This window comes from Bubalus bubalis, chromosome 6, assembly GCF_019923935.1.
Source record: "Bubalus bubalis isolate 160015118507 breed Murrah chromosome 6, NDDB_SH_1, whole genome shotgun sequence".
Taxonomy (NCBI): domain Eukaryota; kingdom Metazoa; phylum Chordata; class Mammalia; order Artiodactyla; family Bovidae; genus Bubalus; species Bubalus bubalis.
Genome location: NC_059162.1, coordinates 80773717 through 80790140, shown reverse-complemented (window position 1 = coordinate 80790140; position 16424 = coordinate 80773717).

The window sequence follows — 16424 nt, the reverse complement described above, 5'->3', positions numbered from 1 at the left end:
ACCCACTGCCTTTTCTACTTGGCCTACAGGGAGTTGAATAGTTTGAATTATTTTTCCTCATTAATTTCTTAACTCACTTTCCCTACTTTCTCATCTAAATGTCCTTTTTGTTGTTGTTTTGGTTGTAGACACATGTGGGAGTCTGCATCACTTAACCCATTCCCTTCAGATTCAATCCCTGGGAAGATCCCCTGGAGAAGGAAATGGCAACCCACTCCAGTATTTTTGCCTGGAAAATCCCATGGACAGAGAGAGGAGCCTGGCAGGGTACACAGTCCATGGGGTCACAGAGAGTCGTCACAGAGAGTCAGACACGACTTAGTGACTAAATATCACCAGCACACACTCCCTGCCCATTTAAGGAAAAGCTATCAAATAAGGTATCACAGATGTAACTGTACTTCCATTATCACTGAATACGACCATCAGTGGTGAGGGGTCATGGCAAGAGCAAGCAGAGGGCTTGACTCAAAGTCTAGTGACAACACAGATATTTTCATGAAATGTAAATTTCCTTGGGGAGGGACTGTGTTTAGTCATCTCTGCAACGCACCTCCCATGGTCCTCAGTTTCCTCATTTGAAAATAAGGACGATATTAACATTACCACATCAATGAGACTTTTCTGAAGATTATTGAAATACTGTCTATGAGGAAACATTTTATTAATGGTGAGCAAAATAATAATAAATGACTGGAAAGTCACCTGGGTATCAGGCCTTTTTTGTGCCATGGAGCTAGTGAGTAATTCAATAACCTTAAAGAGAAAGTAAGTTTTTCCTATGGGACTAATTTAGTGCCTAGGAGAATACAGATGAGCATAACTACAACATATCATTGTTTAAAGTACCTGAGGGCAAAGTTTCCTATGCTGAGATCCCAACCTGACAATGTGGTTTCAAGTTTAAAGAGGACAAAAGTCAGGAGAAGGAGCTCTATTTGAATATTCCACTGTTTAGACTGAATGGTTGTTGACCCAAACTTAGTCAATAAAATTCTCCAAATAGTTTTGCTATTAAAATCCTTGAGTCAATTGCATTTTAACTTTATTCAAAAAAAAGAAGTTTAGAGGGAAAGAAATGTTTAAGTTTTTATTATTTGGATTAGGAGCACAGATTCCAGAGTCATGCCGTTACCATGAAAATAACAGTGAAAGTATTTACTGGCTGTGTGATCTTAGGCAAGTTACTTAACCTTCCTGCACCTCAGTTTTCTCAGTTATAAAGAAAATCATAGTACTTCCCAAATAGAGCAGCTGTTCTTTTTTTTTTTTTTTAATGTATGGAAAATTCTCATCACTGTTCTTGGCACATAATAAGCATTAATAAAACTTGAGTGGTTTTTATTTTAGAAAGCTGCATTCTAAAGAGAATTCCATTTGCCCCGAGTCTCACAAATGTATTCTGTAAAGAGTGAAGTCGAGATTCACTCAGTTGATGTCAAAATTTAGGCATTTTCTACCACACACAAGGCCATCCATATTTGTTCTTTGTGCTCACCTTCCTGTATTACTATTCTGTCATCTCTAGCAATCTTTTATCATTATGTGAATCGTTCATAGAAAAGGGAATCCTTATTACTTTAGGCAGAATTTTTAGTCAAAGGTAGAGGCCACTGATTCAGGTAGACAAGTTTGATATATTTTTAATTGAGAGTCACATGCTCTCCTGCCTGTTAGTTATCACTGTTCCCTTGCCTTTTTTTTTTTTTCCGCTTTTTTGTTTTGTTTTGGCTGCACCATGTGCCTTGCAAGATCTTAGTTCCCCAACAAGGGATCAAATCTGACCACCTGCAGTGGAAGTGTAGAGTCCTAACCACTGGACCTCCAGGGGATTCCTTTCCTTACCTCTCAGATAGTATACTCACTGAGGCAGAGTCCGTGACTTATTTATATGTGTAGACTATTTATATGTGTATATATTTATATGTGTGTGTGTATATACTTATATTTTTATATGTGTAGTCTATAATGAGATAGAGATACACCCCACATCCATTAGGATGAAAGTGAAAGTGTTAGTCATTTCTGAGTCTTTGTGACCCCATGGACTGCAGCTCCCCAGGCTCCTCTATCCATGGAGTTCTCCAGGCAAGAATATTGGAGTGGGTTGCTATTTCCTCCTCCAGGAGATCTTCCTGACTCAGGGGTTAAACCTGGGTCTCCTGCATTGCAGGCAGAGTCTTTACCAACTGAACCCCCAGGGAAGCCCTCCAAGTCTAGTCAAATTCTAATCATTACCTGAATCTTCAAACTGTGTTAGAAATTAAAAAGTTAGTATATTAGTAATCACTATTACAAATTGTTTCAGGCATTTTAATTATACATATTCCCTTTTTATTTCACACTACATCCCATCTCAAAATAGAGAACACTAACACTCAAAAGAGGTTAGTAGTTTGTCTAAGATATAATACTACTCATAACTGCCTAGCAGGAACACAAACCCCGGGTAACTGACACCTAATCTTCACTGTCTTCACTTCACAGAAAAAGGATGAGGTGGGGAATTCACACACTGACTGTACTTATTCAGACACAATTCAATTTGATTAAAAATCCATTTCTATGAGAATACACATATATTTTATGAGAGAACAAATTTCACATGACTCAATTATCTCACAAACAGGTGAGTTTATTTGTTGACACAAAATTATTCCGTGACTGATATCAGCTATGTATTTCTTTTTTCTCAAATAATAGATTCTGACTCATTTTGCAGCACAAGAGATCAGTTTAGTTTCAGCCTAGAGTTTAACCTGTGGTAGGATAGTGTGTGTTTAACACCACACACAGCATCAGTTAATTGTAGAAGAATCAAAGTTATCTTTTATGTGACATTCTCTCTCTCTTCAAATATTACATCTGTTTTGATCCATCTAGGCTTAACTTTGGGGTTAGGTTAAGAAATTGTCAAAACACTTTTAACAAACTTGTTATAAACCACTATCCAAGAAAATCAGCTGAGGTGAGAATTATAACTGAGAATTATGTCTCAACACAAGGAGATGCTCTATGATTATTATAGAGTTTGAAAACAAAAGACTCAGAGAACTACAGAAAAAAGAGTAAGCAGAGCAAAGTATGGTGAATTCATTACAAGTTTATTTATGTCTGAAATTAGTAATTATATATATATTGTGAACCATCATTACCTTTTCACCAGCCATATTTTATGATTTCATGCAATTATTAAAACATTTCAAAATATTGAAGTCTACTCAAACATTGAGACTAAAGGATTACATGTCATTTGAGTAATGAGATCAATGGAAAAATAACTTGTCAACAAAAGCCCTTATCACTTTATATTGAATATCAAGAAAATCAATGGAGAGTCTTTTTTACTTGTGATAAAAGTAAAAGCACAGTCAATTTTAATCTTACTTTAGAGTTTTACCTTGATCTGACTAGTCAGCATTTGAGTTGTTTAGCAACTTGGATATTAAATAGTCTATATTCTTGAGCTTTCTTATCAGTGCAGCAAAGGTATTTTATTATAGTGCCTTTACAAATATTTTTCATGTGATTTGCTACAGAGCTTTCCTTTAGTTAAGGCTGATTTTATTCTTGAAGAGGGACATTTTATTTTTGATTTCATATTATCCTTCCAAAATAGAGGTTTATATTATTCTCCTTTCACTATCTTAATATTACATTGGGTCCTTAATAGGTTGGGCAAGTCCATCGGGATTTTATCTTTCAGCGACTATGCTAACTTTGAGGAATTGAGCCAAAGGGCACCAAAAATAGATACATCTCCGGCAGAGAAAAGAGGGGCCCTACTACAGGATAATTAAGGGAATTCCCGAAGAAAAGGAATGCTGAGATACCACAGAGAGGCTTTAGTCTTCACTAAAATCCAGTACCCTATTCTCCTCAGTCCTTTGGCCCTAGCAAAGAGGATAGAAAGCAACACCTTGTCCTTAAACTACAGGTCAGAGAAATGAAGGCAAAGTGACATCAGAGAAGACGGAAAAGGTGACACAGAACAAATGGAAAGGAAGGGTGTGGTAAATATGTAAACATGTAATGTTACCAAAAAAAAAAAAAAAAAAGATTAAGAAGAAAAAGATATATCAAGAAAAAGAAAAAATAATGTAGCATTCATTAAAAAATAACATAAACAACATAAGTATATGTCTTATGAGTGCTTTATGCCAGAAAAGTATTAAATAAAGTTCTCAGTTCAATAAAGAAAGAGCTCATTGGCAATATAACACACAATAAGAAAAAAATAAATGAGACGCAAACCTACGTAAACAAGATTAGGAAACCAAAGTAACCATTTCAGACTCAAAATAGAAACAGTAAAAAGAAAATCAATGTAATAGTAAAAAGTTTCAGATAATCAACATGAATGCAGAAGAAAAAGGCAAAGAGATTAAGGTAACAAGATGATAGATGTGAAAGATAAAGAAGATCCAACATAAGAATAATTGGGATCATAATGATAGAACCAATCAAATAAAGCATTAAAATATGCAGGGATATAATGCAACAAATGTTTCTTAAACTAAAGGAATAACTACATTTACAGATTGAATTCCAAGAAACTGATACAATCAAGTTATAATAAAAACATTTTCTGGTGAAATCATTAAAATTCTAGAATTCCCTGAGATTCTAGAGAAAAAAAAAGTGAGAAAAAAAATCAGGATATTATTATCTTCAGTTCAGTTCAGTCGTTCAGTCGTGTCCGACTCTTTGCGACCCTGTGAATCACAGCACACCAGGCCTCCCTGTCCATCACCAACTCCCAGAGTTTACCCAAACTCCTGTCCATCGAGTCGGTGATGCCATCCAGCCATCTCATCCTCTGTCGTCCCCTTCTCCTCCTGCCCCCAATCCCTCCCAGAATTAAGGTCTTTTCCAATGAAGCAACTCTTCACATGAGGTGGCCAAAGTATTTTCAGCCTCAGCATCAGTCCTTCCAATGAACACCCAGGACTGATCTCTTTTAGGATGGACTGGTTGGACCTCCTTAAAGTCCAAGGGACTCTCAAGAGTCTTCTCCAACACCACAGTTCAAAAGCATCAATTCTTCAGTGCTCAGCTTTCTTCACAATCCAACTCTCACATCCATACATGACCACTGGAAAAACCATAGCCTTGACTAGATGGACCTTTGTTGGCAAAGTAATGTCTCTGCTTTTGAATATGCTGTCTAGGTTGGTCATAACTTTCCTTCTTCACTCATTGTTAAAAATGCTGAATGCCAGAAGACAACAGAACAATGTCTCTAATCTTCTGAGAGAAAGAAGAAATGTTATATCCATTCAAATGATGATTCAAAGATAAAGGCAAGTGACAGACATTCCAAAACATGAAAGTCCTCAGGGAAGATCTCACACTATTCAACAATCTGCCAAAATGAAGGAGCCACAGGAAAAGGAGCACCTGCAATCACTGCATCCTTTTAAATGTAGAACTACATTTAAACAACCAAAAGGATGATGACTACAAAGTAAATAAATATATCAGTTCAGTTCAGTCGCTCAGTTGTGTCCGACTCTTTGCGACCCCTTGAATTGCAGCACGCCAGGCCTCCCTGTTCATCACCAACTCCCGGAGTTCACTCAAACTCATGTCCATCGAGTCGGTGATGCCATCCAGCCATCTCATCCTCTGTTGTCCCCTTCTCCTCCTGCCCCCAATCCCTCCTCGCATCAGAGTCTTTTTCAATGAGTCAACTCCTCTCATGACGTGGCCAAAGAATTGGAGTTTCAGCTTTAGCATCAGTCCTTCCAATGAACACCCAGGACTGATTTCCTTTAGAATGGACTGGTTGGATCTCCTTGCAGTTCAAGGGATTCTAAAGTAAATATATAGACTGACCAAATCAGAATAATTCTATAAGTGAAGAAAGAGAGATGGGAAGAATTCTAAAAATGCTTATTTCCTCATCTTTCTTAACAAGTAGTGAATCTATCTTGTTTAAAGTTAATGTGTAGGTATAAAAACAAGAGATTCTCACCTCTTTGGGGTTATTACTTTCTGGCTATCCACTGTTCATCCGTCAGTCATTCCATCTGTTCATTATCTTACATATAGACATACTCCTAATGGTGTTCATCAAATGTTAACATTATTTATTTATGGATGGTGAAATTTTTCAGGCTTTCTTTTACTCCTCTGTTGTGCTTGAATTTTTAAGAAGTGATCATCATCACTGGAATGGGTTTAAATTGACCACAAATTCTTTGCCAAACTTCTCATCAGGAAATGGAGTCTGTCTCCCATCCTTGCTATTTGAGCCTGACTTCTGGCTGGCATTGACCAATGGGACGCAACAGAAACCATATATTGAGATTTCCATGCTTATTCTCTTGGAACCCTGAGACAAGCATGCTGTGATGCGAAGTGGGAGGAAGGTTTCTACGGCTGAGTCATGTTGATGTATGGCAGAAGCCAACACAATATTGTAAAGCAATTACCCTTCGAATAAAATTATTTTTTTTTAAAAGAAATCCAAGATGTAAGAACATATGAAGATACAGTCCCAGAAATCCTAGTTATTTCAACCATCCTAGATGAGGCCCTAGGCATGTGCATGAGGCCATGTTAGACCAATTCACCCCAGCTGAATTGTCAGATGAGTGCAGTTGCGTGAGTGAGCCCAGGCAAAAACAGTAGAAGATTCTAGTCAATCACAGACTTTTGAGACACAATAAATTGTTTTTGCTTTAAGCTACTAAGTTTTGGAGTTAATTCTTATATACCAAAGATAACTGCTCTCTTTTACAAAAAGAATAATTTCAATACTCTTAAAAACCCAAATAAGATGTGAAAGTCTCCATTCTATATAATAGGGGAAGTTCTCCTTAACCTGAATTTTTCGAAGGTGCTCACGTTCCCCTGCCAATATGCTCTGCAGCCCTCTGTCCACTGTTGACTACTTCTGACATTCTCCATTACTGCTTTTGTCATTCTCTCATAAGCCCACTTAAACCCACACTGTAAACGACTGTAATTCCTCAGTCGCCCCAAAGTACCACAAACACAAGCTCGTGTAGGTCTCAGACTTTTACTAAAGGTAAAAGATAAGATACTAAAAGCACTGTATTATTTATCTATTACTGTGCAATACCCCAAAACTTAGCAGCTTACAATAAGCGTATATCAGTTATGTAGTTTCTGTGGGTCAGGCCTTTGGTAAGTGGCTTAACGGTATTTCTGGCTTCAGAAATCTCCTGAGGGTGAATCAAAATGTAGGTCACAGCTGAAATCATCTGAAGGCTTGACTGGGGCTAAAAGTTCTTCTGTCGGATGACTCACTCACACGACTGTTGGTAGGAGTCCTTTTCAGAGCTTCATAAGAGGCCCCAAGACATGACAAGTTACTTCCCCCAGTGTGAGCCTGTGGTCCAGGAGAGCAAGAAAGAAGTTACAATGTCTTTCATGGCCTAGGCTTAGAAGTCTGTTATTCCTGTAATAGTTTCTTAGTTACAAAGTCAGCCCTATTCAGTGCAAGGAGAGTCTACATAAATTTATGAATATCAAGAATTGGGGATTATTGGGGACTGTCCATCACAAGCCTCTAGGATGAAAGTGACCCACACCATTAGGAATCTGTGAGGTCTTCGTCTCATTAGTTTGCCAAATCACTAAAAGTATCAACAAAATTCCCCCAAAACAGAGTCACCATGGAAAGCTGTACAGGGTGTTGACTATACCAGTAAACCCAGTAGAGAGATCTGAGCCCAAAACCCTAATAGTAGTCTGTGTCTCTCCCAAGAAACAAGTGTCCTTTTCTGGACACAAATATACTTGAAAGACTGAGATCTACCTTTGTGGCCAAAGAAAACAGAGAGCCTGCTGCTGCTGCTGCTGCTGCTAAGTCGCTTCAGTCGTGTCCGACTCTGTGCGACCCCATAGACGGCAGCCCACCAGGCTCCCCTGTCCCTGGGATTCTCCAGGCAAGAACACTGGAGTGGGTTGCCATTTCCTTCTCCAATGCATGAAAGTGAAAAGTGAAAGTGAAGTCGCTCAGCCGTGCCCAACTCTTAGTGATCCCATGCACAGCAGCCTACCAGGCTCCTTTGTCCTTGGGATTTTTCCAGGCAAGAGTACTGGAGTGAGTTGCCATTGCCTTCTCCAAAGGAGAGCCTAAGTGTTCATAATATTTTAAACAAAATCATGCCAATTCTGTAATCCTGAAATGAGAAGAGACTTTTGAGCAATCACTGAAGAACTATTAATAAGAAACTTACTTCCAGTATTTGCTACAAGTCAGCAACTTAACTGAAATTGCTTTGTAAAATTTGACCAAGTCCAAACTTATCAATTCATCACAATGTTTAAATTACCACCTCGCCTCTTTTTTATTTTCCTACTTTTTGGCCATGCAGTGCAGCATGCAGGGAGGGTATCAGTTCCCCTGCCAGGCATGGAACCCACCCACCCTGTAGTGGAATTTTAACCACTGAAGTGCCAAGGGAGTTCCAACTTCTTTACCTTTTAGTTCTTAGCTGTTATCATACTGGACTTTTACAATGCATTGAGGAGATTTTTGTTTCCAGACTCCCCAGTGTAGTTCTATGTTTCTAGGATATTGTGTTCTAGGAATCAATAATAGATAAACTCACAGAAAAACTTCCTACATTGTTTTGCAGTCATATATCCATGTCGGGACTCCCCTGGTATTCTAGTGGTTGAGAATCCACCTTGAGGTGCAAGGGACACTGATTCAGTCCTTGGTCTGGGAAGATCCCACATGGGACAGGGCAGCTAGGCCCATGCAGCACATCTACTGAGCCTGTACTCTGGAGCCAGTCAGCCGTAACTACTGAGAAACTACTGAAGCCCATGCACCCTAGAGCCTGTGCTCCACGACAAGAGAAGCCTCCACAATGAGAAGCCCACGCACTGTAACTAGAAAGCAGCCCCCACTGTCCACAATTAGAGAAAGCATGCGTACAGCAATGAAGACCCAGCACAACCATACATACATACATACATATATATATATTTTTAAGATGAACAGAAATCATACTTTTTAAAAAGACATCCATGTCGAAAAAACTTGAAATGTAAATTCAGGGCTACTGAGAACTTTCAAGGTTATTGCATCAATATTTTTTACATTTGTCTTTCTAAATACAAGATATTTGTAACAAGTAATAGTTTAATCCAACCAAATCAGTTTCTCAAAACTTTCTATGGCTACTCCATATATATCATGCTCTTCCTGCATGGAAAAGAGCTAGTGCTGATCATTTAATTGGCTCTGTGAAAGAACTAAATGGGATTGAAGTCATTCCCATTAAGTCACATCCTTAAAATAAGTGATTGTAGTCTTCTGCAATCTGTGCAAATCTCCTTTATTTTATATATTTCAATGTGTAATGTTGACTTTGAGTCAAACTATTTCTTTCTTCAAATTCAGTGTTGCTTTTCTGTTTTATCCCTTTTTTTCTGCCTGTTTGGAAGGCCTTACATTTGTCTGGTTGCTCTAATATGGGGAGGTAGCTAGTCCTTAGGCACCCTTTGTCTTCTGCTGGTATCAGGTAAGGTGCATCTCTTCCCTAGCATTTTTTGGTCCTTATTTCTACCTGCATCTGATAAGATTATCTTTGTGTTACCATGGCCTCCAACTGGCAGGTCCTTGTACTCTTTATCCCACTCTCAAGGGTCCTTTGTGTCTATTGGCCCCTTTTAGAAAGATCCACACCCCTTTCATCAGCATAGAGCTGATCCACATTTCACATTGTGTGCTATGAAACTGCCCTTAGACCCATCTGCAGAGCTGCTTCACTCAGCCCCTGCTGCTCTAGTGCTTAGCTGGCTTTTTCAAACAACATGCTAGGAGGTGAAGATTAGTTTCCCTGTTTACTGAACTACTCTCTAATATCTCTGGGGTTTCCAGTGGCCCAGAGCAGAATAGGAGCACAAGAACTGTTCTCTGAGACAGTTTGTGACATCTGTCTCCTGTTTAATCTATACTGCCTCCTGTTGTCATCGTTGTTCAGTTGCCAAGTCATGTCTGACTCTTTGCTACCCCAAGGACTGCAGCACACTAGCCTCCCTGTCCCTTACCATCTTCCAGACTTCTCCCAAGTTCATGTCCATTGAATTGGTGGTGCCATCCAACCATCTCATCTTCTGCCACCTTCTTTTCCTATTGCCTTCAATCTTTCCCAGCATCAGCGTCTTTTCCAATGAGTCAGTTCTTTGCATCAGAGGCCAAAGTATTGAAGCTTCAGCTTCAGCATCAGTCCTTCCAATATGTATTCAGGTTGATTTCCATTAGGATTGACTGATTTGATCACCTTGCTATCCAACAGACTCTCAAGAGTCTTCTCTAGCACCACAATTCAAAAGCATCAGTTCTTCGGTGTTCAGCCTTCTTTATGGTCCAACTTTCACATCCGTACGTGACTACTGGAAAAACGATTGCTTTGACTATGCAGACTTTTGTTGGCAAAGTTGTCTTTGCTTTTTCATTTGCTGTCTGGGCTTGTCATAACTTTCCTTCCAAGAAGCAAGCATTTGTACTTGCATGGCGGCAGTCACCATCCACAGTGATTTTGGAGCCCCAAAAGAGAAAATCGGTTACTGCTTCTACCTTTCCGCCTTCTATTTGCCATGAAGTGATAGGACCAGATGTCACAATCTTAGTTTTTTGAATGTTGAGTTCTACATGTTAAGCCAACTTTTTCACTCTCCTCTTTCACCTTCACCGAGAGGCTCTTTAGCTCCTTTTTGCTTTCTGCCACTAGACTATCATCATCTGTATTATCTGAGGTTGTTGTTTTCCTCCTGGTAATCTTGATTCTGGCTTGTAATGCTGCCTCCTACACATTTGTTTTGTCTCAGGGATATAGTTATTATCTTGAAAAATCCAGCATCTTCCTTTATGGTATTAAATTTATGTTCTAACTCTTACACAATTTTTCTCTGGATTTTCAAAACCAGGCTCGGAGCATGTGGAAATCTTTTCTCTTTCAAAAATCCCAGATCTTACACTTCAAAACCTCTGATTTTCAAAACTAGTACCTCCATTAGGGTTGCAAAATGTGTTAATTTTAGTTAGGACTACTCTAAGAAAATACCACAGACTGGGTATTTTCTAGACAACAAAAGTTTATTTTCTGACAGTTCTGGATGCTAGACGTCCAAGATCAAGGTGTCACCAGGGTTGGCTCCTACTGAGGCCTCTCTCCTTTGTTGGCAGACGGCCACTCTCTTGCTGTGTCCTCACGTGGCCTTCTCTTGTCTGGGTGTTATCTGTGTCTCAATTCCCTCTCCTTATAAATAAATATTCCAGTCATATTGGATTAGGGCCCGCCCAAACGATCTCATTTTACCCTAATTCTTTTTCAAGGTGCTATCTCCAAATACAGTTACATTCTGATGTACTGGAGGTTAGGATGTTAATATAAGAATCTGGCAGGTGTCAGGGAGGATGGTGCAGAAGGGGAGCACAGTTCAACCCACAAAACAAAATAATCTATTTAGAAACATGTGTGTGTGTTCAGTTGTGTCTGACTCTTTGGGACCCCATGGACTGTAGCCCACCAGTCTCTTCTGTCCACGGGATTTCCCAGGCAAGACTACTGGAGTAGATTGCCATTTCTTTCTCCAGGAGATCTTTCAATCCAGGGATCAAACCCACATCTCTTATGCTTCTTGCATTATCAGGAGAATTCTTTACCACTGAGCCACCTGGGGAGCCCATATTTAGAAACTTAGTTGTCTTCTAAATTTTCTTTGGACTCCTTTATGTCCTCTTTTCTCTGGGGCAAATGAATACAAATTATGGCAGTTATGCAGTGAATGGAGGGTCTCAGAAATCTAATTCTCATGGTTTACAAAGCCCTTCATAAACTTTCACTAATTTCTTCGACATCTTCTTTCAGTTTTCCTCCTATTCACTTTCTCTGCTCTACTTATATAAGAGTTCTTTTGGATTCTCAGAATTCCCACTGTGTCCCTCACCTCTGGGTCTTGAAACACGTTCCCAGATCTGAAATGCCTTCTCTCATTCTATTTTCCTTTACCTTGCTAACTCCTACGAATCATTTATGTCTCACTGTCTGCTCTTTCTGGGGCCTGAAACTAGGTTAAGCTTTCCAATCTGTCAGGCTTCCCATAGCACATAACTGTACGTTACAATTTTATAGAACTCTGTCGCTACCTGTTTCATCATTGATGTGATATCTGTATTTTCCGCTAAGCTGTAAGTTCCACAGTGACAACGACCGTATCTGTGTTGGTCCCTGCTGTATCCAGAGTGTCTACCCCAATGTCTGGCACAAAGTAGAGACCGATTAATATTTACTGAATAAGTAAAGAATTAACTTCGAGGTGTTACTGGCTTGGTGCACAGGAGTGGTATCTTGTGGAATTATACTCACCTTTTTTCATTTTTTTTCTTTACTCACCTTTTTTTAAAGACACAGACCTTGCTTTATGCATCAAGCAGGATCATTAAATAACAGAAACATACCTAAGCTAATTTAAGCAGAAAAGGATATTGAATAGCTTGCAGTGTCTTCCAGAAAGTTAGAGAACCCAGTTTGGAGGCTATAATGCCCAAATCACAATGCAAAACTGCTGCTACCTCTGGGCACTCAATGCCACAGCTGGCGCTGCCAGCATCACTAGACACTCAACACTAGGACCACTAGAACCACTGCTCCCACTGCCTCTGGAAAGCTGCACCTGCTGCATGACAGCCTCCGCCACGTCATCGCTGCTCCCTGCAGAGCCTCCACTGCTCAGTTACCACCCTGGACCCCATTCTCACTGCCTTGGCCATGCCCACTGCCCCGTGGCCACTGCTGCTGTCTGAATAGATTCTGGACAGACACCACATCTTCACATCGCCAGCCTTCAACTCAATAATCTGTTTGGCAGAGCCCAGTTAGTGACCAAGGCTCTAACTACAGTGGAGGCTGGGGAAAAATGTTTGCAATCCTAATGTGTATCGCATATGGGGTTTCATCATCTTCCTGTATTCATCAGCAGTATCCCAAAGAGAAGATGACTCAGAGGCAGGACACCGGAGGAGGCAGGATTCTGGTGCAAAGGAGCAGGCATTAAAATGACCAAGGAACTAAGAAAGGTCTAAGGGAGGGAGGCTGAGGGAAGGGATCCAGGGAGAAAGTCTCTTCTGACTGAAGGATTGGTCACATGCTATGATCTAAGAACACATAGGTGTAATCACAGGTTCAAAGAGTGATTTGGAGCATATGGGCTATGCCTTATAGTGTGAGAAATTCAAAAACATAGGAAGGAGGTTCAGACAATAGGAGGCCAAAAAGAATGACAAATGACCACTGCATGGTTATCGCAGAAGCTGCAAGTTCTGTTACCCCACAGAGATCTCTGTAATGTATGTGTGTGTGTGTCTGTGTGTGTGTGTGTGTGTGTGTGTGTGTGTGTGTGTGATTGATGCATCTTTACAATCTTTGACTCTAAACTTGCTAGACCACAATTTTTAAAAATGTCAACATCAGTGGTCAGCTTTGTATACTTGCAGCTGATCAGGTCCACCTGCAACTTGTACTCAATATTTGTGCCCATCCCAACTACCTCGTTTCTTTTCTATTAATACCCTTTCCTTCACTCTCTTATCTTCCTCTATGTATGTGAATCTTCTCACCTCAAGAGAGCAGAGGCTATGCCAAATGATCATGGGAATGTTGTGCCTGCTGCTGCTGCTTAGTCGTTCAGTCGTGTCCGACTCTGTGCGACCCCATAGACAGCAGCCCACGAGGCTCCCTCGTCCCAGGGATTCTCCAGGCAAGAGCACTGGAGTGGGTTGCCATTTCCTTCTCCAATGCATGAAAGTGAAAAGTGAAGTGAAGACGCTCAGTCGTGTCCCACTCTTAGCGACCCCATGGACTGCAGCCACCAGGCTCCTCGGTCCATGGGATTTTCCAGGCAAGAGGACTAGAGTGGGTGCCATTGCCTTCTCCGATGTTGTGCCTAGTGAGGTTTTATACATAGAATAGGCTCTTTCTTGGCAAAAAATGAAAAGTTAAATGGAAACATAAAGGGGAAATCGACTTAATCCATGCCACCTCCCTGCAGTGCTGGTGCTCGAGTTTATTTTGTCAATGGGTCAGGTAGCTATTATCAGCATTAACTTGATTTTTCTCACCACTACAGATCCCCGTTTCATTGAAACACTTTCTCAGGCCATTTCAGTCTTAGGAAATCTCTGTCCCATGTCTTTGAACCTGTGATTACACAGGTGTTTTCTTAGATCATAGCATGTGACCAACCCTTCCATCAGAATAGACTTTCTCCCTGCATCCCTTCCCTCAGCCTCCCATCCTTAGACCTTCCATACTTCCATGGTCCTTTTAACGTTCTGCCTCTGAGTCATCTTCTCTTTGGGATGCTGCTGATGAATGCAGGATGATGAAAATAGGAACCAGAGGAAATCTGGAAGAAATGATGGCAGAGAATTCCTCATAATGATCTGGATTTTATTTGAAATATCTTTTAAAAAAATGTAAATGCCTCTTATACTGTGATTAACCTCTTGTTAGCTTATCCCCACCACCGTTTTTTCTTTTGTCTTCTATTAGTTTTAAAGTTATATTTTCCATATCCATTTTTTTAGTAGTTACCCCAGGTATTTTAACATGCATGCTTTAAAAAATTAAATGTTGATCAGTATCTTTCTATTTGTTCCCCAAAACAAAGACCCTAGTGCTTCAGATCTAATCAAACTTCTCGAATTATATGTTATTGTTGTCCAGTATTTGGTTTGTATTTTTTAACTTGACAAAATAAATGCTATTGTTTTATACAGTCAATATTTGTTTAGATTTACCTATATTTCTATGGAAATCTTTCTGGGTAATTCCTTTCTGCATGTGAGACTTTCCACTTTGCATTACTTTTACCTGAATCTGTTGGTGGTAAATTCTGTTATCTTGTTTTTTTGTAGCATGCATTTGTTATTCTTTCCCTCTTCCCTTGAAAGATCATTTCACCATGTATTTCATTGTTGGTTGACAATTATTTTCACTCAGCACTTTAAAGATACCGTTCATTGTCTTCTAGTTTTCATTGTTGTACAAAAATTACTCCATTAGGTTATTTGAGATGTCTTGTAGAAAGTCTTGACTCTCTACTTGTTTTGCAAGTCTTTCCCTTGCCTTTGATGCTTTGTAGTTTCACTAAGATTTACATCTATAAGAGAATTTCTTTTAATTTTTGCCTAGGATCTTTTTGGCAGAGAAGGCAATGGCACCCCACTCCAGTACTTTTGCCTAGAAAATCCCATGGACGGAGGAACCTGGTAGGCTGCAGTCCATGGGGTCGCTAAGAGTCGGACACGACTGAGCGACTTCACTTTCACTTTTCAGTTTCATGCATTGGAGAAGGAAATGGCAACCCACTCCAGTGTTCTTGCCTGGAGAATCCCAGGGACGGGGAAGCCTGGTGGGCTGCCATCTCTGGGGTCGCACAGAGTCGGACACGACTAAAACGACTTAGCAGCAGCAGCAGCAGCAGCAGCAGCAGCAGCAGGATCTTTTTGGATTTCCAAATCTGAAAATCAGTTGTTTTTTTTTAAATTTTAAGTTCTGGAAACTTTTGACCATTATCTCCTAAACGATTGCTTCTTCCACATTCTCTTTATTCTATCCTCCTGAAACTCCAATTAGAGAAGTTAGAACTTTTCTCTCCTCCACGTCTCTTAATCCCTTTCTACCTTTATTTCTATACTAAAGAGTAAATCCTTTACAACCTGCAGTAGCGTTACAAAAAAATCCACTTGTAGTTAAATATAATTGGAATTATAAAGCTCCAGAAAGGGAATTGGAAGTAACCAAATCTTGTTCTATCACAATGCAAAAGCTCAATCTTCAGTCAGACTTGAGCAAGGTCATTAGCTATCTTGCTCTCAGGGCTACCCTGGTACCTCACTGGAAAAGGCACACTCACGCTAAGGTTGGGCTTCCCAGGTGGTGCTAGTGGTAAAGAACCCACCTGCCGGTGCAAGAGACACGAGAGATGCGGGTTCCTTCCCTGGGTTGGGAAGATCTCCTGGAGGAGGAAATGGCAATCCATTCCAGTATTCTTCCCTGGGAAATCTCATGGACAGAGAAGCCTGGCAGGCTACAGTTCCCGGGGTCACAAAGAGTCAGACATGACTGAAGATACTTAGCATGCACACTAAGGCTATGACCTTGATCTTGAGGAAGAGGTAGGTCAGGAAATATTGCTCCTGGTCTTTGTTCACCAAGTAGATCTTCTCTCTGCAGAAGCAGGAGAAGGAAGGGTCCTGTGGCCCTCTGTATCAGTGTAAGTTATCTGCTTTGAGCAGAAAATGCTATTATTGAAAAGTTGTGGAAGAATGTAATACATGCCAACCTACATAAAGCCTAGCCAAGATCCCATGCTGACCCCTTTGATTGACTTAAGCATTGTGTGTTGAGGTCAGTTCCATCTGCAAAAGG